The sequence below is a fragment of the Aythya ferina genome, assembly GCF_964211825.1.
Source record: "Aythya ferina genome assembly, chromosome: 9".
Taxonomy (NCBI): domain Eukaryota; kingdom Metazoa; phylum Chordata; class Aves; order Anseriformes; family Anatidae; genus Aythya; species Aythya ferina.
This window is the reverse complement of record NC_140305.1, coordinates 3,120,193-3,146,391: the sequence shown is the minus strand read 5'-3', so window position 1 is coordinate 3,146,391 and position 26,199 is coordinate 3,120,193. Positions and strand designations below refer to the sequence as shown.

Genomic DNA, 26,199 nt, shown 5'->3' with positions numbered 1-26,199 from the left:
AAGAGAATCTATTGTCCTCCCCACCTGAACCAACCAGTGCCCACCGACCAAAGGAGAACACTTGGGAGAAACTTTCTGAAAAGGTTCACCAACTTGAAGAGAGATTATTCTCCTTCGCACCTGTACAAAGCAGTGTCTCAGCTGTCAGGGGTAGGCGTTCACCCACACAAGGAAGACGATATGGTGGGTACTCACCCCGTGCCACCCTGTGGTTTTACTTACGAGACCATGGAGAGGACATGAGAAAGTGGGATGGAAAATCTACCGCGACCCTAGAGGCACGGGTACGTGAGTTGCAAAAGAAAACAATCAGGAAAAAGGGATTCTCCGAAAAGTTTGCTGCTCCAACTTCCAGCAGACAGTCCTTCAAACACAGAAACGAGGAAGATTCTGACCAGGATTAGGGGGGCCCTGCCTCCAGCCAGGGGGAGGAAAGGGACAATCGAGTTTATTGGACTGTGTGGATTCGATGGCCTGGCACATCACGCGCACAGAAGTATAAGGCTTTAGTAGACACCGGTGCACAATGTACTATAATGCCATCGAGCTATAAAGGACCAGAGCCCATCTATATTTGTGGAGTGACAGGGGGATCTCAGCAGTTGACTGTATTGGAGGCTGAAGTGAGTCTGACTGGGAATGAGTGGGAAAAGCACCGCATTGTGACTGGTCCGGATGCTCCATGTATCCTTGGCATAGACTATCTTAGAAGAGGATACTGCAAGGACCCAAAAGGGTTCCGGTGGGCTTTTGGTATTGCTGCCTTAGAGACAGAGGGCATTAAACAATTATCTACCTTGCCTGGTCTCTCAGAGGACCCCTCTGTTGTGGGGTTGCTGAGGGTCGAAGAACAGCAAGTGCCAATTGCTACCACAACTGTGCACCGGCGGCAATATCGCACCAACCGAGACTCCCTGATTCCCATCCATAAGCTAATTCGTCAATTGGAGAGCCAAGGAGTGATCAGCAAGACTCATTCACCTTTCAATAGTCCCATATGGCCAGTGCGAAAGTCTAACGGCGAGTGGAGACTAACAGTGGACTATCGCGGCCTGAACGAAGTCACGCCACCACTGAGTGCTGCAGTGCCGGACATGCTGGAACTTCAGTATGAACTTGAATCGAAGGCAGCCAAGTGGTACGCCACAATTGATATCGCTAATGCATTTTTCTCCATCCCTCTAGCAGCAGAGTGCAGGCCACAATTTGCCTTCACTTAGAGGGGAGTCTTGGAATAGGCTGCCCCAGGGGTGGAAACACAGCCCTACCATTTGCCATGGGCTGATCCAGTCTGCACTAGAGCAGGGGGAAGCTCCTGAACACCTGCAGTACATCGATGACATTATTGTGTGGGGTGACACAGCAGAGGAAGTTTTCGAGAAAGGGAAGAAAATAGTCCAAATCCTTCTGAAAGCCGGTTTTGCCATAAAACAAAATAAAGTCAAAGGACCTGCACGGGAGATCCAGTTTTTAGGAATAAAATGGCAAGATGGACGTCGTCAAATCCCAATGGATGTGATCAACAAAATAACAGCTATGTCTCCACCAACTAACAAAAAAGAAACACAGACTTTCCTAGGTGTTGTGGGGTTTTGGAGAATGCACATCCCAAATTACAGTCTGATTGTAAACCCACTCTACCAAGTAACTCGTAAGAAGAATGAGTTTGAATGGGGCCCTGAACAACGACAAGCCTTTGAACAAATCAAGCAGGAAATAGTCCATGCAGTAGCCCTTGGGCCAGTTCGAACAGGACCAGATGTAAAGAATGTGCTCTACACTGCAGCCGGGGAGAACGGCCCCACCTGGAGCCTCTGGCAGAAAGAACCTGGGGAAACTCGAGGTCGGCCCCTGGGGTTTTGGAGTCGGGGATACAGAGGATCTGAGGCCCGCTATACTCCAACTGAAAAGGAGATATTGGCAGCATATGAAGGAGTTCGATCTGCTTCGGAGGTGGTCGGTACTGAAGCGCAGCTCCTCCTAGCACCCCGATTACCGGTACTAGGCTGGATGTTCAAGGGAAGGGTCCCCTCTACGCATCATGCAACTGATGCTACATGGAGCAAGTGGGTTGCACTGGTTACTCAGCGGGCTCGAATAGGAAACCCCAGTCGCCCAGGAATATTGGAAGTGATCATGGACTGGCCAGAAGGCAAATACTTTGGGATATCATCAGAGGAGGAGGTGGGTCGTGCTGAAGAAGCCCCACTGTACAACCAGTTGCCAGAGAATGAAAAGAAATATGCCCTGTTCACTGATGGGTCCTGTCGTATTGTGGGGAAGCATCGGAGATGGAAGGCTGCTGTATGGAGTCCTACGCGACGAGTTGCAGAAGCTGCTGAGGGAGAAGGTGAATCGAGTCAGTTTGCAGAAGTGAAAGCCATTCAGCTGGCTTTAGACATTGCTGAACGAGAAAAATGGCCAGTTCTCTATCTCTACACCGATTCATGGATGGTAGCAAATGCCCTGTGGGGATGGTTACAGCAATGGAAGCAAAACAACTGGCAGCGTAGGGGCAAACCTATCTGGGCTGCTGCATTGTGGCAAGATATTGCTGCTCGGGTAGAGAACCTGGCTGTGAAAGTACGCCACGTAGATGCTCATGTGCCCAAGAATCGGGCTACTGAAGAACATCAAAACAACCAGCAGGTGGATCAGGCTGCTAAGATTGAAGTAGCTCAGGTGGACCTGGATTGGCAGCATAAAGGTGAATTATTTATAGCCCGATGGGCCCATGACACCTCAGGCCATCAAGGTAGAGATGCAACATACAGATGGGCTCGTGATCGAGGGGTGGACTTGACCATGGACGCTATAGCACAGGTTATTCATGACTGTGAAACATGTGCTGCAATCAAGCAAGCCAAACGGTCAAAGCCTCTTTGGTATGGAGGACGATGGCTGAAATATAAATATGGAGAGGCCTGGCAGATTGATTACATCACACTCCCTCAAACTCGCAATGGCAAGCGCCACGTACTTACAATGGAGGAAGCAACCACCGGATGGCTGGAAACATATCCTGTGCCTCATGCTACCACCCGGAACACCATCCTGGGCCTTGAAAAGCAAGTCCTATGGCGACATGGCACCCCAGAAAGAATAGAATCAGACAATGGGACTCACTTCCGAAACAACCTTATAGACACTTGGGCCAAAGAACATGGTATTGAGTGGGTGTATCACATCCCCTATCATGCACCAGCCTCCGGGAAAGTTGAACGATACAATGGCCTGTTAAAGACTACCTTGAAAGCAATGGGCGCTGGGACGTTCAAAAACTGGGATACGCATTTGGCAAAGGCCACCTGGTTAGTCAATACTAGGGGATCTACCAACCGAGCTGGACCTGCCCAATCAAACCTGTTACGTACTGTAGATGGGGATAAAGTTCCTGTAGCGCATGTAAAAAATATGCTGGGTAAAACAGTCTGGGCTACTCCTGCCTCAGGAAAAGGCAAACCTATTCGTGGAATTGTTTTCGCTCAGGGACCTGGATATACTTGGTGGGTGATGCAAAAGAACGGAGAGGTCCGGTGTGTACCTCAAGGAGATTTAATACTGGGTGAGAATAGCCCATGAACTGAATTGCACCATGTTAAATAGTATATTATACTGTATGTTATCACTACCATGATTACTATAGGTGACTAATTAGAATGTATGGAAAAGAGTGTAACCTGAGCATGACATAAATGGTATGGAATAAGGGGTGGATAGATGTCCTGGTTTCAGTTAGCACAGAATTAATTTTCTTCCTAGTAGCTGGTGGAATGCTGTGTTTTGGCTTAGAATGAGAAGAGTGCTGATAACACCCCGATGCTTTAATTGTTGCAGAGCAGTGCTTATACTAAGCCAAGGACATCTCAGCCTTTGCTCTGTCCTGCCAACGGGCAGGCTGGGGGGTGCAGTAAGAGCTGGGAGGGGACAGACCCAGGACAGGTGACCCAAACTAGCCAAAGGGGTATTCCATACCATCTGACGTCATGCTAAACAATATATAGGGGTGGCTAGCCGGGGGGAGGGGGCCGGACTGCTCGGGGTTAGGCTGGGCATCGGTCAGCGGGTGGTGAGCAATTGCATTGTGCATCACTTGTTTGTACATACTATTATTACTTTCGTATTATCACCATTGTATCATCATTATTATTATTGTTATTATTATTTTGTTTTTTTTTTCCCTGTCTTATTAAACTGTCTTTATCTCAACTCACGGGCTTCACTTTCCATTTCTCTCCCCCGTCCCAGAGAGGGAGGGGGGAGGGTGAGCGAACGGCTGCGTGGTGTTTAGCTGCCGGTCGGGTTAAACCACGACACCCTGGCACAGCCCCAACAATCCTAGCCTCAGCCCCATCCCCCTTCCTACCTAGTTTAAAGCCCTCTCAATGAGCCCTGCCAGCTCCTGGCCCAGGATCCTTTTTCCCCTAAAAGATAGGGACCCGTCTGCGGCCATCAGGCCAGGTGCTGAGTAAAGTGCCCCATGATCAAAAAACCCAAGATTTCTCCGTTGGCACCAGTCCCGGAGCCATGTGTTTAACAGGTGGGCTTTCCGTGTCCTCTCTGAACCCCTCCCTGCCACCGTAGGGATGGACGAAAACACCACCTGCACTCCCGCTCCATCCACTAACCGCCCCAGTCCCCTGAAGTCCCTTTTGATAGCCTTGAGGCTTCTCTCTTCGATGTTATCACTGCCTGCCTGGACTATCAAAAGGGGGTAATAGTCAGAGGGGCGTACCAGGTTAGGAAGCTTCCTGGCAACGTCCCTGACCCTGGCCCCAGGGAGACAGCAGACTTCCCTACGGGTAGGGTCAGGCCGACAAATAGGGCCCTCTGTTCCCCTAAGAATCGAGTCACCAACAACAATAACCCTCCTGTCTTTCTTGGTGGAGGCAGTCCTGAGGCGCGGAGTTGACCTCCTCGCCCCAGGCATCCTCCTGGGAACATTTGCTACCTCTTCCTCACACACCGGCCTCTCAATCTCTAGGGCCTCAAACCTGTTGCGTAAGGGCACTTGGGAAGGTGGGGCCGGAAGGGGAGGGCATCGCCTGCGATGTCGAGCAGGGACCTGTTTCCATTCCTCCTCAGCTCCCAGATCCCCTCCCTCTGCCCGACGGGGACAGGGCGGGGGGTCCGCCCCCATTTGAGGAGTCTGACCTCGGCACCTCCCCTTGAGGCCCTGCAGGGAGTTACTCCAGAAGTCTATCTCCCGCTCACACTCCCTGATGGCCCTCAACCTCTCCACCTTCTCCTTGAGCTCCGCCACCATGCGGACCAGGTCATCCACCTGCTCGCACCTCACGCACGCAGTTTCTCTGCCTCCCGCCGATGGCAGCAACAGGCTCAGACACTCCCTGCATCCGGTGACCTGAACTGCGGCATTTTTTAACGGGTAGTCGGTCTGCGTGTGTACCGACTTTCTGGAGAGCGCGCCGTGCCTGGTGGCGACCATTATCACCTAGTTACGGCTGTTGTTAACGAGGTGTTGTTTGTGTGTAGGGGGAGCGCTCTGCCCTTCCTGCGCGAACTGCCGCGCCACTCCCTTCTGACGCGCTCCTGGTCGCTCGCGCTCCCTAGGGGCAGCTTTTGAACGGCTGGGGAGGGGGCGCTGCTGGCTCCGCCTTCGCCTCGTCAGCCTCCCTCACGAGGGCTGCCGGGTCCTGGCGGCTCCCTCAAGTAGGCTCGATGCCGGAAAAAATGAGCCCTGCCTGGCCCGATCCCCCGCTCCGCCGCAGAACGCGTCTGCCCCGGAGCCGATCGCCTCGGCAGATGGCTAAAAGATACGGATAAAATACGGATAAAAGACTACATGTAAGTGCTTTGTTGTTTTCTATAAGAAAAATTTCCAATGGGTCTTATAAAAGAAAACCAAGGTACAAATAAATGGGTACCATATCAATAGGAAGCATGCATAGGTATGCATTGGGGGAATATTCCAACAGGACATCATAGGCAATTCACAGCTGCAAACGTAATGTGGAGATGTATTTAATCAGTTACAGATTCTTACATAAGCTGGAGCCATGTAAAACAATAACTGATCTCTAAATCTTTGCACTGACATTCTTCTTGATGCTACTGGAAATATTTACAGTCCTACAGTACTTGAGGAATCATTGAGGACTCTCTTATCTAAGGCATATTTTGCTCAATTTCCCACTGAAGTACTAATTAATCCTCTAAGGATCTTGCTTTGGTTCCAAACGCTTCTTACTCTGCCCTGTATTATACTACGAATCACATTCAGAAATAACAATGTAATTCTTACAGACATAATTTGTTATATATATCTAATTATTTTTATCACGTATGACAATTGGGGTAGGATGGAACAGGACCAAGAAGGAGGAGTCAGGAAGGCAGAGAGGATGTTACACAACTAAAGCAAGAATTCATAACTGCTTCAAAACCTGCTGCTGTCATCAGTCTATCCAATGCCTTGAGTAAGCATTAATGCTATACTATGCTTCATTTGATGGCAGGTGTCCTAACTATATGTTTATGTGTTCTGAAAAAAATAGTATGTGCTGTCCTGTAGTACAACCTAGATAGGGAAGTTATTGTTGTTGCTTTAATAATAATAAACGCAGTTGAAAGGTTGAAATGAAAATGGTCCTCAGCCATATAAAATTTAAACTATTAAGTCCTGCAATGGTAATTTCATGTAATTCTATTATGCGCATCAAGCTTTCTGATAGGCAATATTAGTGAAAATATCTTTGTCATCAAAACCACATTCAGTTATAGCACAAGCAAGAGAGAAAAGAAAGCTTTGTATAAAATTGCCATAGGAGCTGACAAGTTTAGGAATGAAACGTGAAATGACCAAATAAAAAAAAATAGCTGAGATGCCTGAAACAGAAAAGATCTTCTCAGATTATTATGAATTTACACAATAATTGCTGTTAAAATGAGAAATGCAGGCGTATAGATAGAACTTACCGTAATCACCACATTCTGTAATGGACACGGAAGTTATATTTAACTGAAGAAAAGTATAGCAAGAGAGTAGAGCATTCACTTTCATAAAACATCAGTGCCAAGTTAATCAAAATCATTAAAACTATATTAAAATCTAAGAAGTTCTGTTTTCTTGGTGCATTAACTAAGCTAACTTGGACATTTAGTGAAAGAATCCCCAAAGCACCACCATACACCAAAGAAGAACAGAATAACAGAGCTTTGCAGTGTGTATACCTGTCCATGAGTGTGGAATTAAAAAATTTTGGACCTCTTTGACACATTATTGGTATATTGGAGGTTTTGACTTAATGTTGCCATAGTGCCTGACAAAAAAATGAATGAGGTCAAACATCCTAGAGAATGGAGACTGTTTTACAACATATACCATGAATGCTATTGTTTCTTGCTTTAGAATATAGAAATATTAGAAAATACTGAAGATGCTTTAAGTACAATTCTGATGCTAAAAGAGAAAGGTCAGTGGCTGTGTTAGCATATGGAGTTTTCAGTTTTTCCTGGCTCAGCCAAAGCACGGAAGTCATCCTTTCCTGGGTATGCTGCAGACTTCCAAACCTGCTATGTGGATGGCTAGGAAAAATGTGACATTATTGATATTTGTGACCAGAATTTTATGGTGTATTACAGTTTGCCATGACTGAGAATTAATTAATGGAAGCATTATTATATCTAGATAATGGTATACACGAGTTATGAAATAAATTATACTTTGAAAATTCAGGCAAATTGGATTAATCACATATACTCATATTGGTTATCAGTAAAATCATCCTTATTATCATAGATCAGAAGCCTCTCTGTGCTTTTAGTGTTCTCTATTCTTTTTTCTTTTTCCATTTTTATTTTCCTGCTTCTTTTTACATTTCCTTTTCTGTTTTCTTTTCCTTTCTTTATATTTTTCTTTTCTTCTGCTGTGCTAGGAATAGAGCTGAGCCCAGTTATAGCACACTGCATATTCAGGCCCACTTAATTAATCTTTTCTTTTTTTTTTTTCCTGCCATTTTCATGCATACAGCTGGAATAAAGTTCTGTTCCAGAAATTGTAAGCAAAGTTTTTTATTTATGGTAAAATAATAATAATTTAAAAGTTAGATGTACACCTTACATTGGAATTTATGTACTTGTTTATTGACTTTCAGTAGCACTAATTATTACTGGCATAGACGTGTATTGACAGGGAATACCAGTTTAACAGTTAGAGCCCTTTGACACCTGCCATGGGATTTGGGGAAAAAAAAATTAAATTAAATTAAAATGAAATTTGATCCGTTAAGATTTTGGTGGAAACAAATTGAAAAAAACTTTTGTTTTGTTGTTGTTTGTTTGTTTGTTTTATTCATTTCAGGAAGCCCAGAGGTTAGATGTAGTCAAAAAGAAAGAAACAGAACAAGGAAATTCAGTTATATAAAATGTGGAAGGGGAAAGAAGTGGCAAACAAAATTATAAATTGTCATATTTGTACATCAGCCATACCTGGTTGTGCAAGTTCTAAATTTGAAAGAGATCTCTCTTTGAAGACAACAGGAACTTCAGCTTGAGTTCAGGAGATGTAGGATTGGGCTCTAGTGAAATGAATACTTTTATACTGAGTAGCAAATCCTCAGTCTAACAGGGTATAAAAAATATAAATTCAATTGCTCATGTAAAGAAATTCTATTTACATTCTAATTACACTGCATCTATTTATATGTTGTTAGCCTTTTAGAATCTAACACCTCTCTGTAATGTACAGTGCTGTTTAAATCAAGTGATCCATGCAGTAAGTCATGCTTTAGTGTTATTTAAACAGTATTTCCAGGATATATAATAGAAAAAGGAAAATATTCTTCTTTCCCTGCAGTTGTCTTTACACTTGAAAGAGTAGGTGTTCAGTTCATCTGATGAGCTGAGAAATATCACGGACTGTATTCACAGAAAAATAATCTTGAAAAAAAGAACCTAAATTTTATGATATATGTTAGGTGGTATGTCAATTTTTCATTTACCTAGTCATGATTTTTATTGTAAATTTTGTAATACATGATAAGCAGTGCCAGAATAACAGAGGCAGTCATGTGGTGGGAATGGATTTTTGCATTACTTGCACTGCTAACTACAATTCATTTTTCATTTCCCTTCCATTTGACATGCCTTCTGTCAAAAAAAAAAAAAAAAAAAAAAAAAAAGGACAAGATGCCTAGTATGGACAATTAAATGGTCTGGTGATTACAGATTTTACCGTGTCTTCAGGCAATACACCGAGCAAGTGTTAATCCATTGAGCATTGAGTCACCCAAGGAGTCATAATTCCAATTCTCTGCTTGGGTGAGAGAGAGAGGAATTTTTCCAGCAGTAGTAGCAGCAAATATGATCCAGATTCTGACAACAGAAGAGGAAGGAGTGATATTTTCTGTTAATTCTCTTTTCTCCCTCCTCTCTACTCTTAGGACTGATGAGTATTTCCTTCCCTGAAGCCGACAGTCAAGGTTGGGATGTTCTGTATGGATTTGGTTCCTAACTTTATGGCCCAGCTTACTTTCACCATGAAGAGACGCTGAATTTCAGAAAATAACATTTAATTTTATCAATCTTGATTAGTAGCAATCATAACAGTTTGTGCTCCAGAAGGCACTTTAATCTGAAAGTAGGTAATTTTCTGCATTGTTTACGTGAGGAAACTGAAGTGTAAGATTATGTGATTTCAAATTGTTAGATAACAAAATTAAAAGGCAGGTTCCTGACAGAAATTGAATCAGGGTGCTGGATTCTCAAAACAGGTGCAAGTATTAATTTTCATAATATCTTTGCTATGGTTTAACCCTAAAGCAATCCAGGGAAAACTGGTTCAAGCAACTTTTTAGGATGCAAAATGGAATAGAGATCTTTTGAGTGGGGCAGGAATCAGAAGCCAGGATTTTCTTTGCCATGCTTCAAGGAGTGATGTGAAGTTGGCTGATTTTCAGGGGGGGCAGTTGACTAGGTTTCAAATTTAGAAACTATTTTCTTACTGGCTCTCTGAAAGTCATCCCCTTAACAATTTCTTTAATGGTAATACAAGTAGTATTTGACAAAATAGCTTGTTAAAGAGAAGGAGGGGTTATTGAAGAAATCAAGGCAAGTAAGAAAAAAATCTAAAAGTGGTCTATCCATAAAAAGTAATGGAGAATTGGTCATGACAGACAATTAAAGAAGTTTCAGAAATACTTGGGCAACATTTTTTGTTGATGGATCCATGTAAAAGGAGGTGGTGAATACTACCTTACTTTGTGAACAACTCTTCATTTATTTACACTTCAGCGATGGGAGGACTTTGATAGAATTTGACCTTATTACATAAGGTCAAACATCATGTCTCCATATTAAACTACATTCTTGTCTGCTAGGTTAAAGTGTCTGATGTTTATATGAAGCCTTTTATTGGTGTTGATGTGGAAAGCTAAATGGAAAACAATTAGGCCATTGAAAGGCCTAATTAACAGTGTTTCTATATTCTGACAGGCAAAAGAAGTGATATAATGGAAGCAAGTATGCAACCAGAGGCGTAAGAACATATTGACACATCTGCGTGTTTCCAGCTGTGTTTTTTCTGTTAACTGGAGTAAGAAGAATAATTAACTTTATGATGATTACTTTTAGCTTGAGGATTGTGTTATTTCAGGAAATAACATTTCAATATGTAATGCCTCTAGTGGTGTTAGCAGTCAGATGTTTTTTAACACTAATCTTAAATTACCTATAAGATTATTTTTTTTGACAGCATTGAGACCGTAATGATAATGTTACATATAAATGTTGTGATTGTAAATTTACTGAATAAAGATTGTTCAGAGTGGATAGCAGGGTATAAAAATTATGAATAGGGCTTACAAATGGCTATGTAAATTGAATTTTTGTAGGATAGAGGAATACTTTGAGAGTAGTGGTTTCAAAGGTACATGATCTCTACATCTGCGATGCATCATATTCTTGTCAAGACAAAGGATGAGCATAATGGTCCGAGTTTTCCTTTATGTTGATAATAGCTTTACACTTGGATATTTTTTATCTCTACATGCAAGAATGCAGAGTTAGCTATAGTTAACTTCAGTAAACATCATATGATGGTTATTAACTGTGATGTGTAGCCATCATGTAATTATCATCTAAATTCAGCAGAACACTTTCATTTTTTAAAACATAAGTGAATCAGTTGTAATGTCTCTAAATAGAGAATGATGATCTGACAACCAAGAAGAAATGATGAAAATTAACACAAGTCCTGATAGCCTTAAGTGACATAACGCATACATTCTCTAAATGTGAAAACATTATAGACAATATTTTCCATGCTTGAGTAATTAAACCAGTTAAATCCAGCTCCAACTTCAGATGTATAATAATGTGTGTTAAAGGAAAATCCACTGTAACGTGCTTGGAATAGTTTGAGATTTACATTTTTAATTCTTACTCAGCCTATTGCTTCTATTAGTAAACAAAATCTTCAAATAATATTGAGAAGAAAGATGATTATTAGCATTAAAATGTCCATGTTGAAATTCTTATATTTTGAAAGTGTGTTCAATCTTGCTTGAATCTCACCCTTTTCTTTACATCATCTTTATATATTTTCATTTTTCTTACAGAATGGAATTTGGGTCCTCTTACAATTCATATTACTAGTGAGATGTGTGTTTTATCTACAGATTTTCTCCCTTTTTAGCTGCTGACAGAAATGCTCTATTTTTATTGAGTAAAATATGAAAAAACTTGCACATGCTACCTTCAGCGTTCAGATTCTTGTCATTTTGACCACAGTAACAGCTCAAATACACAACTGTTTCTGTCTGCTAAATATAAAACAAAAATAAAAGGAATCTTTCATTTCACTACCACTTTCTCATGCATTATGTCAATCTCCATGTAAGTGTTTCATCAAATCCCATTTCCACATTGTTAAACAGAATGTCTGTATTCCTGTATCTGTTCTTGCAGGTGATTACTTGCTCATTTGGATATTTTGCCTTGATTACATTATTCTTTCACAATGTAGTATCTGATTCTACTGCATTATTGATCTCATTTTTATGTATACTTTTCTTCCTGTAGCTACACTGAGGTGATGCACTGTGCTCCATCTTCATGACTTCTTTGAATAGTGCTCTTCATTTTTCTTTCCCCCTTCACCCACCAGTTCTTCCATCTCTATTATGTACCTGTTGCTACCTTCACATATAATCCTTTGTTTGCATTATTTCATCCTGTTTAGAGTATAACCACCTTGGGTCACAGACCTAACAATCCTGCATCAGATGCATTTTTAAGTGCTATTTTAGCAGTGAAGTAATAACTAACAGTCACATCCTGTATAGTATCAAGTGGTTCAGGATGTATCAGTTTTAAGGTGGTGAACAAGGACAGGCATTTCTATATTTTTTGGCATTACAGCAGCTGTCAGTATATGGAAAGAGTCATTCCATGAGTTTCACCAGATAGGCCTATAAACCATAACTATGTTGGTAATTAAGAAATTGTAAAAGCTCATTAGCTTTGGGATGGAACCATTCATAAATGCACACAAATGGTCTGTTCCTGCTCAGAAAAAAAAGTAATTTCACAGCACTATCAGTCAGATTAATGTACCCAAAAAGTATAAAATGTGACAAGATGAGCGTTTTTGATTCTCTTTTTTTGAAAAGGTTTCCGTAGTGTCTGAGACACTATAGGAGATACAGGCTTTGGTAATGTTTCAGAAAAGTTCTTGCCTTCAAACCTGAAAGCTAAACTGAAAATATTTCTTTTCTGAAATATTAAACCAATTTTGTTCTTGATGTTTTCTTAAGTACAATAATGTTCTTAATGTCTTATGGCAAGAATAATTCTAAGTCAATGCTGTTATGTATTCACTTGTGCTGATATGAGAATTTTGTCCAAGTAGATTCACAATGATTTATTGAAGTGCAGATATGAATCCTTTCATTGACTGCATACAGTGGAACCAAAGTTCTTGGTGATTTAATCATTAAAGATTTGGTTCTATTTCTTTTTAGTGGTGTAGATTAGGAGAAAGTGAACCACACCAAGGTGTAAATGAGGAAAGAGCATGGTGCTACTCTCAAAACTCTCACAGATTGCATCTAGAGAGACTCAAGAAAAAAAAAAAAAGTTTGTTGTTTTGTTTTGTTTTCATGTATATGGGGTGATTCTTTCATCAGTTAATGCTTTTAGTCCTGCTTCTTCTGTTGCAATCAGGATGGCTGTGCCAGAATGTGTAGAGCTTCTCCACCTACACCAAAGCAAGGACTGGAATTTATTCTTAAGAAAAAAAGCCTTCTGCAGACCTTTGAGATGTATGTCAAAGAATTGAGATATGTAGCTTGGATGTATTTAAAAGTTGCCAGGACAAAGCTCAAAGAAACTTGATCTGCTTTGAACAGGGTGTTAGTCTAGATAACCTGTAGTGTTCCTTCAAATGTAAATTATTCTGATTCAACTTCTTTGTTATAGTAGTGGATCTAGTTTAAAAACAAAAGGATGTTCCGTCATCATATACATCAGTTAAGGAGCTTCTGGATAAAAATGTTTATCAGTTGGTAATTCACATTTGCATTTTCACTTCATGAAAATGCTTCTGTTTTTTCAAAAATATTTTTCCACAGTAAAAGAAAATCAGTTAAGTATAGACTGTGTGTGCAATTATGCAACTACTCAGCCTGTCTGTAGTGCATACAGGAAAGGCCTGGAAGAGAAGATGCTGAATGTTCCTTAACCATCATTTCACTGGAAATGTTGTCTGAGTAACTGCTTGGAAGCAGAAACAGCAGAGAGCCCTTCACTCTCACAGCAGTGAAAACAAATGTTGTTTTTTACCCAGGACAGGCAGATAGGAAACTGGTAGTTGACATTTAGCTAACCAACTTGACTGAATTTCAATTTTAGGTACGAAGTTTGAGAGGATGTAGAAAGTACCCCAGGACATGAGTCTCATAACTGAGATCTCAGCTGAGGTTTCTGTTTAGTAATGATGGTAGTTAATTTAGTATTATGCAGAGCTGGAGGTGATGTGAAATAGCAAACGAGTTATGTTTTATTTCAACTGAATCTCCAATTTGTCCTGCTGTAGTACATTACATTACATTACTTCAGAGACTGTCTTCCAATTTTGTTCAGTCAGAAGGAATGTAAATGTATGTATATTCCATAATTCAACTGTATGAACTGCATCTAGAAAACTGAACAGTAGTAATTCTTCAGTAAAATAAGCTGTCTTAAATCAGTTTCATGTACATATTCCCATTAAAAAGCTGCAGGCAATGAAAGGAACATAGTGTACCAGAGTAGATATTCTCTGGCTAATACATATTTTTAACTTCCTATGTGATGGATCTAAGTTGTTATCATTTTGCTTTGTTTAGTGTCACAGTGGCAACAGAAGAGATGTCAGACTACATCTAGACATAATGATTCATTTTATAACTGTCATCTTAATCCCGTTCTTGTGTTAAGAGTCATGGGGCAGGCAACATGGGAGAAAATCAGAATGATAACTAACAGCAGGAGCAAATGTATGTTGAAGCTTTTAATATGCTTTCTGCTATTAATTTACTTTCTTTGCAATGGAAATTCATGAATGTTGGTATGGTAAGCAGATTCCTGTGATGGGAGAAAGGGGAACACATTGCTGTTTACCAAAAAGTACAGAATATGAATACCGATCACCCTCCTTCATAGATGTCTGTGGGTGGCCAACTGCCCTTCTTGACTGTGAATGTAACTGTGTCTCAGCCTTTGTGCATTGGCTTCCTTTGAAATCACAGCAGGGAAGGAGTTCTCACTTTCCTGAAAGAATTCATTGGCAATAGTGGACTCTGTGTCCTGAGGCTCCAATTATGCAGTATGTATGTAGCCATAGGGCTACAGGAAATGGGACACTGAGATTGAAGAATACTGTTCTGCTCCATGTTACAGAACATCCTTGGCAGTGGACTTTGCTCCAGTGGTCAGAAAAGAGCCCTACTATAAGCATTTTATTTCACGTGTAAATGAGTGTGATGTTTTCTCACTGCTACAGGATTATTCAGATGTGTTTGCTCTCAGGAATAAATAACAGGCCAATTCTAAAGAAGATGCATAGCTTCCCCTTTTAGTTTCTGAAGAGGAAGCTAGTGCAAAATACTTCCATGAGTTAATTAATATCTGTAGTGAGAAAATGTTAGATTACCGCTGTTTGACCTTCAGTGAGTTTTAATACATTTCTGGGTGGAACAAGGTATTGATTGTAACCTAATTCTTCTGGAGACAGCATACCACATGAATTTCCTTTCTGATTGCTGCATGTCAATCACAGCTGAGGTTTGCAACAGTGAGTAGCTTCTGTGCTACAAATAAAAGAAAGAGAAATGGTTTCTGCATGGTATTTCTTCCGGAAAACAAGGGTTTGAAACTTGTCTTTCAACCTTGGGTCCACGATAAAGTCATTAGAAAGAGTAACAAGCACTAGGAGTGGAATTCAACAATTCCTTGGCCATATTTGAAGAGGCATCATCCTCTTCCTTTGCTAAGATAGTTGATTAAAGCATATGCTAAAATGAATATTCTATACCAAGCTATGATTTAAACTTACAGGATCCCAAGAAACTTTCTTTGTGTTTTGTTCTCCCTAACTTTTAATGTTCTTTCTCCTCCAAAAATGTGGTAGGAGTTAATTACATGCTGGCTTCAATAGGTTTTTCATTGGTATTAGCAGAGCAAGAGTTTGTCATATGTTATCTTTCTGTTAATCTAGTTTTCTACTGTATTTATCGTTGGTTATGTCTGTTTTGGTGCTTTGCATTCATATGCTTTCTAAACCATCTATTAAAATACTAACAGTAATTGCCTTTTTCTAATCAAAAAACACAGCAGTTAGAACATCTGGCATATATAGTTTATGCATTAATTTTGAAGGCTATTCTTTGTGTGTTTGTAAGATAGCTAGACTTATCATTAATATTTTAGGACCAATAAAGTTAATTTAGAGATAGATTTGGAGACAAATATATCAGGAAATGGAGTTCTAGAGTATAGAATCTATTCTTCATCTGTGTGCACCTTGCAACTATAATGGGAAAGCCAAGAATGTTCCTCCTAGGGACAGGAAGGCCTTAGTCATTTAAGTAGGTCAGTTGAATAACTTGGTTCACTATAATCTTGTTTCTAATATTACTTGGCACAGTATCATCACTGAAGAGCTATCCCTGTACTGAAGAAATTGACCAAAGGTCAAATGTTCCCAGGTGTTACTGGAATTTCTTTTACCAGTTCCTTCTCTTTGCAATATGTTCATATGGTTTAATGCCATATAACATTACTAGTTAATGTATCTGTGATGTTACTGGTTAATGTATCCAGCAAGCTAGCAGTCTACATGTAATTCTTCCTATTTAAAGCATAACTCTAAGAAACAAAAAATAGAAAGTATCCTGAACTATTTTTAAAATTTGATTTTAACTTTATCCTATTATTTTTGAAATTACATAATAACCTTTAAAGTACCAAATGTATCACTTTAACCATCTGGGAAAAAAAAATGCTTTTCTATTAGATAAATGGATATCAAGTGTGTTTTCCATCTTTATTCTTTTCATTTATCAGGAGGCTGGTTTATTTGTAATGATTTGTTTCTCAGAAAGATTGCATGTAGAATCATAGAATATCCTGAGTTGGAAGGGACCCATAAGGATCATCAATTCCAATTTCTGGCACCGCACAGGTCTATCCAAGTTTAAACCATGTTACTAAGTGCACAGTCCAATCACTTTTTAAATTCAGACAGGCTTGGTGCAGTGCCTACTTTACTGGGGAGCGATGAGGTCCCCCCTCAGCCTCCTCTTCTCCAGGCTGAACAGGCCCAGTGCCCTCAGCCTCTCCTCATAGGTCTTCGCCTCTAGGCCCTTCACCATCTTCATCGCCCTCCTCTGGACACTCTCCAACAGTTTAATGTCCTTCTTGTATTGTGGTGCCCAGAACTGCACACGTACTCGAGGTGAGGCTGCACCAGCGTAGAGTAGAGCGGGACAATCACCACCCTTGACCAACTAGCAATGCTGTGCTTGATGCACCCCATAATGTGGTTGGCCCTCCTGGCTGCCAGGACACACTGCTGGCTCATATTCAGCTTGCTGTCAACCACAACCACCAGATCCCTCCCTGTGGGGCTGCTCTCTAGCATCTCTTCACCCAGTCTTTACGTATAGCCAGGGTTGCCCCGTCCCAGGTGCAGGACCCGGCACTTGCTCTTGTTAAATCATAGAATCATAGAATCATAGAATATCCTGAGTTGGAAGGGACCCTTAAGGATCATCAAGTCCAACTCTCGACACCGCACAGGTCTACCCAAAAGTTCAGACCATGTGCCTAAGTTCACAGTCCAATCTCTTCTTAAATTCAGACAGGCTCGGTGCAGTGACCACTTCCCTGGGGAGCCTGTTCCAGTGTGCAACCACCCTCTCTGTGAAGAACCCCCTCCTGACGTCCAGCCTAAATTTCCCCTGCCTCAGCTTAACCCCGTTCCCGCGGGTCCTGTCACTAGTGTTAATGGAGAAAAGGTCTCCTGCCTCTTGACAACCCCTTACGAGGAAGTTGTAGACTGCGATGAGGTCTCCCCTCAGCCTCCTCTTCTCCAGGCTGAACAGGCCCAGTGACCTCAGCCGTTCCTCGTACGTCATCAAATTTCATGTGGTTGGTGATCGTCCAGCTCTCCAATCTGTCCTCATCTCTCTGCAAGGCCTTTTCACCCTCATCTGAGTCCACAACTCCTCCAAGTTTGGTGCCATTGGCAAATTTGCTCAAAACACCTTCTAGTCCTACATCCAAATCATTTATAAAAACATTGAAGAGGACTGGCCCTAAAATGGAGCCTTGAGAGACCCCACTAGTGACATCTGCCAGCCAGATGTAGCTCCATTTACCACAACCCTTTGCGCCCTGCCTGTCAGCCAATTGTTCACCCATCGTATGATGTTTTTGTTTAGCTATATGCTGGACATTTTGTCCAGTAGGATCCTATGGGAAACCGTGTCAAAAGCCTTGCTGAAGTCCAAAAAGATCACATCAGCTGGTTTCCCTTGATCGACTAGATGGGTGATCTTGTCATAAAAGGAAATCAAATTTGTTAGGCAGGACCTACCCCTCATTAACCCATGTTGACTGGGACCAATGACAGCATTGTCCCCCAGGTGCGCTTCAATAACTTCAAGAATCATCTTCTCCATAATTTTACCAGGCACTGACATGATTATTTCTTTCTAATTTTCTGTGAATATTATGGTATACTTATACAAAATTGGAAACACTAAGAATAATGCATTGGCCAGAGGAAAATAACATACTAAAGTAAATGAAGACTTGGTAATGAACTGGAAAATTAAGAATTTAGACTATAAATCATTCCTTTTTCTATGACTCTGAATATATACACCTTTTGGGAAATCAGAGAGACTGAAACAAGAGCCAAAAAAAAATATAAAATAAAATATTCCTGTGTCACAGATAATTGAAATAGGACTTTTTAATGTTACCATATTTTATCAAACACCTCTACAGAAGGTATAAGAAGCATATCATGCTTTTAACAGTAGTGTTAGATTATATTAATATATTTGGTAGATTCAAGCTTGACTTTCTATTTTAAATTAATCATAACTATTGGTAGTTATTTCCTTTACAGAGTGTTCATTAACAATTTAAATAGCTGCAGCTGCTTTAGAGGAAAGGATTGACAGTTTATTGTAATTTTCTTACAGAGTGCATATTTTCTCCTTCAGGGACTTATTTTGCATTTCTTGTTGACCTCCAAATCCTAATGGTATTTTTGAAAGTTTCAGAGAAGGTAAAAATTAGAGTCAGGCCTTTTGTAAAACCTGATGCATTTTCTAATGCTGAGAGTGAGAATTTAGGTTGCAATTATATAGCTGTATTTTCTGTGAAAGTATTGAAAGTATATTAAGCTACTGGTGCTGTGCACATTAAGAGCTGTTCAGCAGTTCAAAGCCACATCATTTACAGTTAATTCATTTCTCTCAGTTTTTATCCACTAATGATATAACCTCTTTCAGGAGTAGCCTCTTTTAATGGTTTTTATATTTCAAAAGAAGTTTTGCTAATAAAAGGACTGGATTGTCAATATGATCGATGAAAGTAAGACTGAGTTACACATGCATCATGTCATTTGCTCCTCTTTCCTCAACTGTTCTTTCAGTCTCTCTTAGAAGTCAATCTACATATGGAATGAGTAGACTAAAACATCCAGCCAGGAGAAAAAAAATATAAACGTTTTGGGTATATGCTTAATGCATGATAGAAATGGTCCCTGGTGGAATTTTACCACATCATACAGATCTAGAATGGGTAATTCGTTGCAGATCATTCCTTTAGAGAGGAACTTGCTTTCTGGTGTACAAAAATGTTGTTCAGAGAATGAATGCTTACATTATATTTCTAGTCCTGGTACATATATCAGAACTGAGAATTCTTTATTCAAATACACCTTTACTGACTGAGTTAAAAACGTAAATGTGAATCTTACTTTCTCCACTTCACAATTCAGTGCCAAGTGACCAGTCTGTTACTCGTGCATATGGCCATTTGACTCTTCTGAGAAAATGTTTGTATTCTGTCTGAATGTTGATATATTTTCTGACAGAACAGAACAGTCACATTACCCAGGTGACTACCTGTGAAATTGGGAAGCCCTGCTTTAGAAAAGAAAGATTTTAAACTTAAACATCTTGGTCTCTTGTATCAAGGCAAAAGTTAAATAAATAAATATTTAATCCTTTTGATTTATAAGCCTGAATAATTAAGGATAAAATGCAGCTTACTCTGTCATCACGGAGTTAAAAAAAAAAAATAATAATAATAATAATGAAATGGAAAATACTGCTTTGGGAAGGTATTATCTGAAGATATGAAGTTATATGCTATTCTTATGGAAAGCTTGTTTTATTATTTGTTTCCAGTGACAAACTCTGCCTTAAATTCAAAAAGCAAAAATTCGAGAGTTGGATAAACCATTCACTGTGGCATACCAAGAAAGAAGAATTTACAAATAACATCTACGAAAATCTTTGAAAAAAGGCCTCTTGCAGTTGGGTAGTATACATAAGATCTTGGATTTTGCTTTATGTAGACAAAAATTATGCTCAGTTTCATCTCTCCATAGTCCTGTCTTTTTTCTTGGCCAAGAACTGTGCAGCTGAGTATTGCACATGGCTCTTTGTATGTTACAACACAGTGTGTATGAGCAGGGCAGTACACATACAATATATGCTATATATGTTCTATAGCATGCGGCATATGCTATGCTGTTACATATATCTTCATAGACTTCTATGGACTTTTCTGTACTGTATTTTTATTGACTTTTTTACTTCTATGTAACTTTAGGGGTGTCAGAGGATTTGAAATATGGTGATTAGCTGAATCTGAGCTACTCTGAAATAAGCATTATTTTCTCTGCTTTCTCCAAAATGACAGGTTTGGCTGTGGTTTCACACGTGGTGGCACTGAGCTGATCAGGATGAAAGATTTTTATTTTACTTGTTGTGTTACCGGGAAAGCAGTTCTTTATTTTAACTCAGTACAGTAAGTGCTCTGGCAGCTGTGTCAGCACTACACCAGGTGGTGGAACAGGAATGCAGATGCCTCCTGTAACTGGGGTCAGCAGGGTGCTTAAGCTATCACCAAAGAAACTGTGAAACAGCTTTTGACATGTGGTAGGGATGGTGGTTCCTTCCAAATCACATTGAAATCGGTTGCAGGAAATGGTAGGAGAGTTTAGCTGTCCTCTTTCCATTAGAGAAAAGGCTAATCTGCAATGGGAAGGAATATTGCATATAGTGGGAAGGAACGTGTTGTCTAGAATTTCCATTTCTTCCCTTGTTTCCATCTGTTTAAGAAATAGGAAGTTTTTGTTTGTTTGTTTTAATTCTTGCTATTGCCATGGTTTTTGTTTTGAGAAAGTCAGCAGGGATATATTTGCAACTTGTCTGCTAGTTATCCCAATTATTTCTCAACGGTAACCAGTCTAGAGAAAGTCAGAAAGAAAGGGGAGTAGTCAAAATAAAACAAAACCCAAACCAACACTAACATTGTTGTCACCGCTTTTTAATTCTCAGGCTTGTGATGGAAGCCCTAGTAAGGCAACAGGAAACAGAGATTGAATAGTAGAGGAGTTATCATTGTGATTGCTCATTGCTCTATTGCTTTTATTTTTCACATGAGTAAAGCATATCTGTTCCTTGTTTAGAAATAAAAATAAACCATTACAGCAATGAAAGATTATTTTTGGGAAGATTAAATGAAAATGGATGGATAAAAAACATTTAAAAAAGAAATACCTACTTGGCAGCTGGATGAAGAAAACAGACTAGAATTCAAAGTGAGCTGCCTTGGGGGTGTCACTCAGGAACTTGTACAAATGCAGGTCAGGGAAGGATGGCTGCAGGCAAGGAACCGGCCAGCTGCCTGCAGCTCTGGCAAGTCTCTTGGAGCAGTGGATAATGACCAGGCTCTAGCAATGTCCTACAGTTAGTTGCTGAGGGCAGAGCAAAAATGCAGGAGGTGAGGGGAGGGCACACACCAGATACCAAGTCTCACATTGCCATTGCTGTCAAGGGAAGTCCAGAGGAGAGCACAGAGAAAAGTTGGGAAAAAATGGTCTGGGTAATAGGAAGGGTTGAGTACTTGGGAGACAAAAGCTTCAGATATGACTGTGTTTTGTTGCCATAGTGGGTATGCTAAAAGGAATGCATTTAAACTGTGGAAAGGAAAGGCTTTAGGAGAAAGGTTCTAAAGATTAAGCAAATTAAGCAGTACCTAGGTTGCATATTGAGTTTTTGAAATCTTCACTGTTTGAAGGTTTTTAATAACAGATTAAGCAGGGATTCATAAAATATAGTCTGTGTAGCTCTGATAAAGCATGGCCACATCCTGGGAGGTGCTGGTCTAAGCTACTGGGTGGATGCCTCCCCTTAGGAAAGGGACTGACCTGGACTGTGCACCTTAGCATGGAAGTAGATGACCAGCCATGCATAACTGCCTGCAAGTACATCTAGAAAACAGAGGCAATCAGCAAACTGAGATAGCTGGGCTAGAGAGACACCCATCTCAAAAAATGTATTTGTTGTTGCTGATCCTGCCTACGACAAAGGAATGGATTAGATCAGCTCCTGAGATGCCTTTTAATCCTGTTTTTACCAGAAGTCAGAGACTAAAATGTTTATTTTCCTCTAAAGGGTGTACAATTTGTACACATTTTATAATAAAATAACTACTGAACAATTACTTTAGTCTATAGTTGTACATCTTCCTCAGGTGCTACTGTGGTAACTTTCTAACCAATCACAAAAACAGAAGCAGAAATGTACAGAATAAATTGGCTAGAATACAGTGAAAGAAGAGAACATGAAGTTATTAGTATTATTTTTTGTTTAGAAACACTTCCATCTCTAGCTAAATTGTCCTATGGCATTTTCTGCACTACCATTATCACTTGTACAAACAATTCTGCATTATTCTTTTGCTAAGCTATTACAGCAGGAGATATAGCAGATATAGCAGTATAGATAGCTTTTGTGCGGGAGAAGGCTTACTCTCAGAATTGAGCCTAATTATTTACTTATCTTTCAGTCAGATAATTCTCCAAGAGTTCATACTTGTTTGCTAAAACAGTAATTTCAGTTGTCACCTTGTTTCTGACAAGCTAGTTGGTTGTTTTTTGTTAGTTTGTTTTTCTAATATTTGGATTCATTTTCTATATGTGACTTCTAACCAGAAATAACTCTGTCAATACAAATATTCCTTTCCCTTGGATGCCTCACCTTGGATAAGAAAACCTCATAGACCTCTTAGACTTGAAAATCTTCAGAAAGTTCAGATTTCTTTCCTTACCTTTTGTTTGGACACCTTTCTTCTTGCTGGAAGAAAATATCAATACAAGGCCACATCTTAGAGGATGTCAAAAAATCAGCATATCCAAAAACCTCAGATAAGACACTATATAGGGAAATTAACAATTTATGTTGGAAGGAAAGGGAAAACAATCAAAAACAAAACACACCACAAGACCCCGGTCTCTTAAGTCTCTTAATCAATTGTATATAAAACACCGCATTTGAGCTCCTGGCTCAATGACTGAGCTGTCAGAACTGAAAAGATAACAGAGCTACTGGAATCTGGCCTTGTGTTTTACAGGTCAGCCGTAGGATTTATTCTACTTGTTGCTATCTTTTATGTTGAACTTGTTCTACTCACAAATTGGCAAGCTTTAAGAAGCCCCTCTGGACTTTTTGCAAACACAACTTTCAGTGGTTTATGGCTCATTTCACTGGGATGGCAAAAATCATCCTGCTGACCCTAAATACTGGTGAGAGATGCTCTAAAATTTGAGAATTTTGCTGATACAATTTTACATCCATTTGGCATTAGCAAAGCTGCATTTTTCTAGCCTGATTCTCTGAATGCTGAGCATTTCTAAAAAAGGTCTCAATAATAATAGTAAATAGCTATAATCCAAAGAGATAAGATTTAGCAAGTTTATATGCACCTGAAAGCAGGATCTCAGTAGTGATGTATTTATGCTACTAGCTCCTGGGGACTCTGATTCTTATCTTTCCTGTGTGTTCTTTATGACAGTAACTTCACTTAATACTTCACAAATACAAGACCTTTCCCAGCGCCTTGCATTGAGCCTGCCAGCCTGTAGAGGTAGCCTCCAAATAGGTCTAGCAGTTTCATGGAAATGTCTTTCTCAGAGAGTGTTTGACAAAGAATCGTTTAGTAGGAATTTACTATTCCCTTAATAAGATACTCTAGTTTTTATCAAACAAATCTGAAATTATTTTTTCCCCAAACACATTTGTGATGAAGTCAAGTTCATTGTAATCAAGTTCAAAGTAAACAAACAAGTTCCCAAGAGTGTGGAAACAGGTACTCTGAAATGAAACAAGGAATGAGAGTTACTCTGACTCTTGATACTATCTATTCTGACTCTTGATGCTATACTAAATGAACTATCATTGATGTGCTGGTAGCCTTTGATGTGCTACTGAAAGGTGCTCTGAACACCACTTCCCAGTGGCAGACCCAGAAGAACATAATGTTTGGCAAAAAAAGAGCTTTTTTTTTTTTTTCCTGGACTTACCAGGAGTTGGAGTGATTCTTATTGTGGCTGTTTTTTGTAATTCATATTGCAGTGGGGCAAAGATGTGTAGCCTCTTAAAGCCAAAGTAATAGCTTAACTTTGGCTTTAAGAGATGTTTCAACACCAGAGATCTAATTCACTGTGTCTTTACTTGATAGCTACGAAATTTAATGTATTACAAAAATATTATGCTTTTTATTTTAGTCGTCTGATAAACCCACAATCTAACAAGTGAAATTTAATTAAAACTACAATTTAGTCTAGTTCTGTTAAACCAGATTACAAGTATTCTTATTTGCATCTTAGGTTTCACCAAGTTGGGGAGTGCGGTCTTTTTCCTTGCTTTTGTCAATAGACAGAGAGGGAAAGCTCTAGCTTTGTGTGTTGTCTTTTTTTGTTTGTTTGTTTGTTTTGGGGGGAGGAAGGGGGAATGTGTTCCTCTCACGCCTCACCCACCCCCTCAAATTGCATTGTTCCGTTTTATTGTCTTTCTGTTCTAGGAAGGTTTGAGAGGGGCAAGCAATTTTTAATGGAAATTAAACAACTAAAACTTGTATTTGGTTCAGGCAGGTGGAGGACTCTGGGGAAGGGTATAGAATGAAAAAAGTTTCAAATTTGAATTTTCAAGTGCAAATAATAATTTTAAAATTCTCTTCAAAGGAAAGAAGTGGGATAGGTTGATACATGTATGTTATAGAAGCACCAGGTGAATATGGAGAAATCCTAGCTTTCTTTCTACTAGAGAACTGCAATATCTTCATTTACTGCTGGAGTAATTTTTAACCACAGACATTTAAAATGCAACTGAATAACGTGAATTCTCTTAAAGTGTGACCTTCATTCTCTTTCATGTCCAAAATTAACTGTATTTACTGTGGGGGGGTGGGGGGGGTAAGGGGAAGAAAAAAAGGAAGTCTATCTGGGTACTTAAGCATATGCTTACATTTATGTGAACATATACTTTCCAGTACTAAGATAAACTTTAAAATATATTACATTTCTAGCACTGAATTCAGAACTTCTTAACATAATTGGACCATTTAATAAGAACTGCTGTCATTATCTTTAATGCAAGTTACAAAAGACTGTGTTTAACTCGTTGAAGGCAAACAGTGATCCACCTGTGGGTGAGCCATGGAAGCACATTTTAAAGTACATTTCTTATGGGTGAAGAGCTGATGGACAGGCAATCTTTAAAAGTATTAAAGATACTGAAAAATTATTTCCCAGTGTATCTGTGATGTTAAAATTTTGATATACATGTAAATTATGGGTAAGCCCCAAGACAAAGCATAGCCCCACCTCTCGTTCTATCCATATTCATCAACTTTACAAAGTCAGAATGTAACCTACTCCTAGCTGTTTCTAGATTTCAGCTGTGTGCTGTAACCACAAACCATCCTTTGCTTTCTTCCCACCTCACACCTCTATTTCTTCACTCCCCTTACTTTTACCCCAAGTTGAGCAGAACTACCAATGGACAAGCTATATGTGGCTGCTTTACTGTGTGTTGCAGCCTCCAGCAGTGACTGGGAATTTCTAGTATGAAAGACTAAATGCAGCTTGCTGCAAATAAGCATGAATTACAGATGTGATGGAAACAGTAATGTAGAATTACTGTTTGCTTCAAACTGAATAGTGCTCAAAGATAGAAAAATATCTGACATGTTAAGGGACAGACTTGCTTGGGAATCTCTTTTATGTAAATAAAGAAAACAGAGGAGAGGGTTCTACCTTTGAGGCCACTGAGAATCAGATAATAAAGTACCATATTCTATCACTTTCTCATTTTATCTTTTACTGGCAGTCATTGTTTTAGAAAAACCTGAACTAAAAGCTTTTCAAGAAATCTGTTCTGAAGCAGTTATTTATTAATGTGTCCAATTACATTGCATTCTCAGCTTCGGATGGAAAGGGGGGAGGGGGAAGTTGGATGGTAAGTAGCTAAAATGAAATGCTCTTTCTAATTACATAATGTTAGGAATTAAAATGATTTGTTATGTTGTGACTTTAAGTCTTCATTTCAGTTCCAATAAACCTTGCATAAAAATCTCATTATTCTGAATGGATTTGTTATAGCATTG

The 26,199-nt window shown here is 39.6% G+C and overlaps 3 long non-coding RNA genes across 3 annotated transcripts in view; all 3 read left to right on the top strand.

Moving 5' to 3' along the window:
- Positions 1-26,199, top strand: part of LOC311441775 — a 333,528-nt gene that overhangs the window by 69,796 nt on the left and 237,533 nt on the right. The window lies entirely within an intron of this gene.
- LOC311441773 overlaps positions 5,630-26,199 on the top strand; it is a 117,768-nt gene continuing 97,198 nt past the window's right edge. Inside the window, exon 1 of the long non-coding RNA XR_014696205.1 lies at positions 5,630-5,808. This is a non-coding gene — a long non-coding RNA (uncharacterized lncRNA). The remainder of the gene's footprint in view (positions 5,809-26,199) is intronic.
- Positions 7,998-11,498, top strand: LOC311441778. Its single transcript, XR_014696213.1, has 3 exons — positions 7,998-8,020; positions 9,405-9,443; positions 10,456-11,498. It is a non-coding gene; the product is annotated as an uncharacterized lncRNA (long non-coding RNA).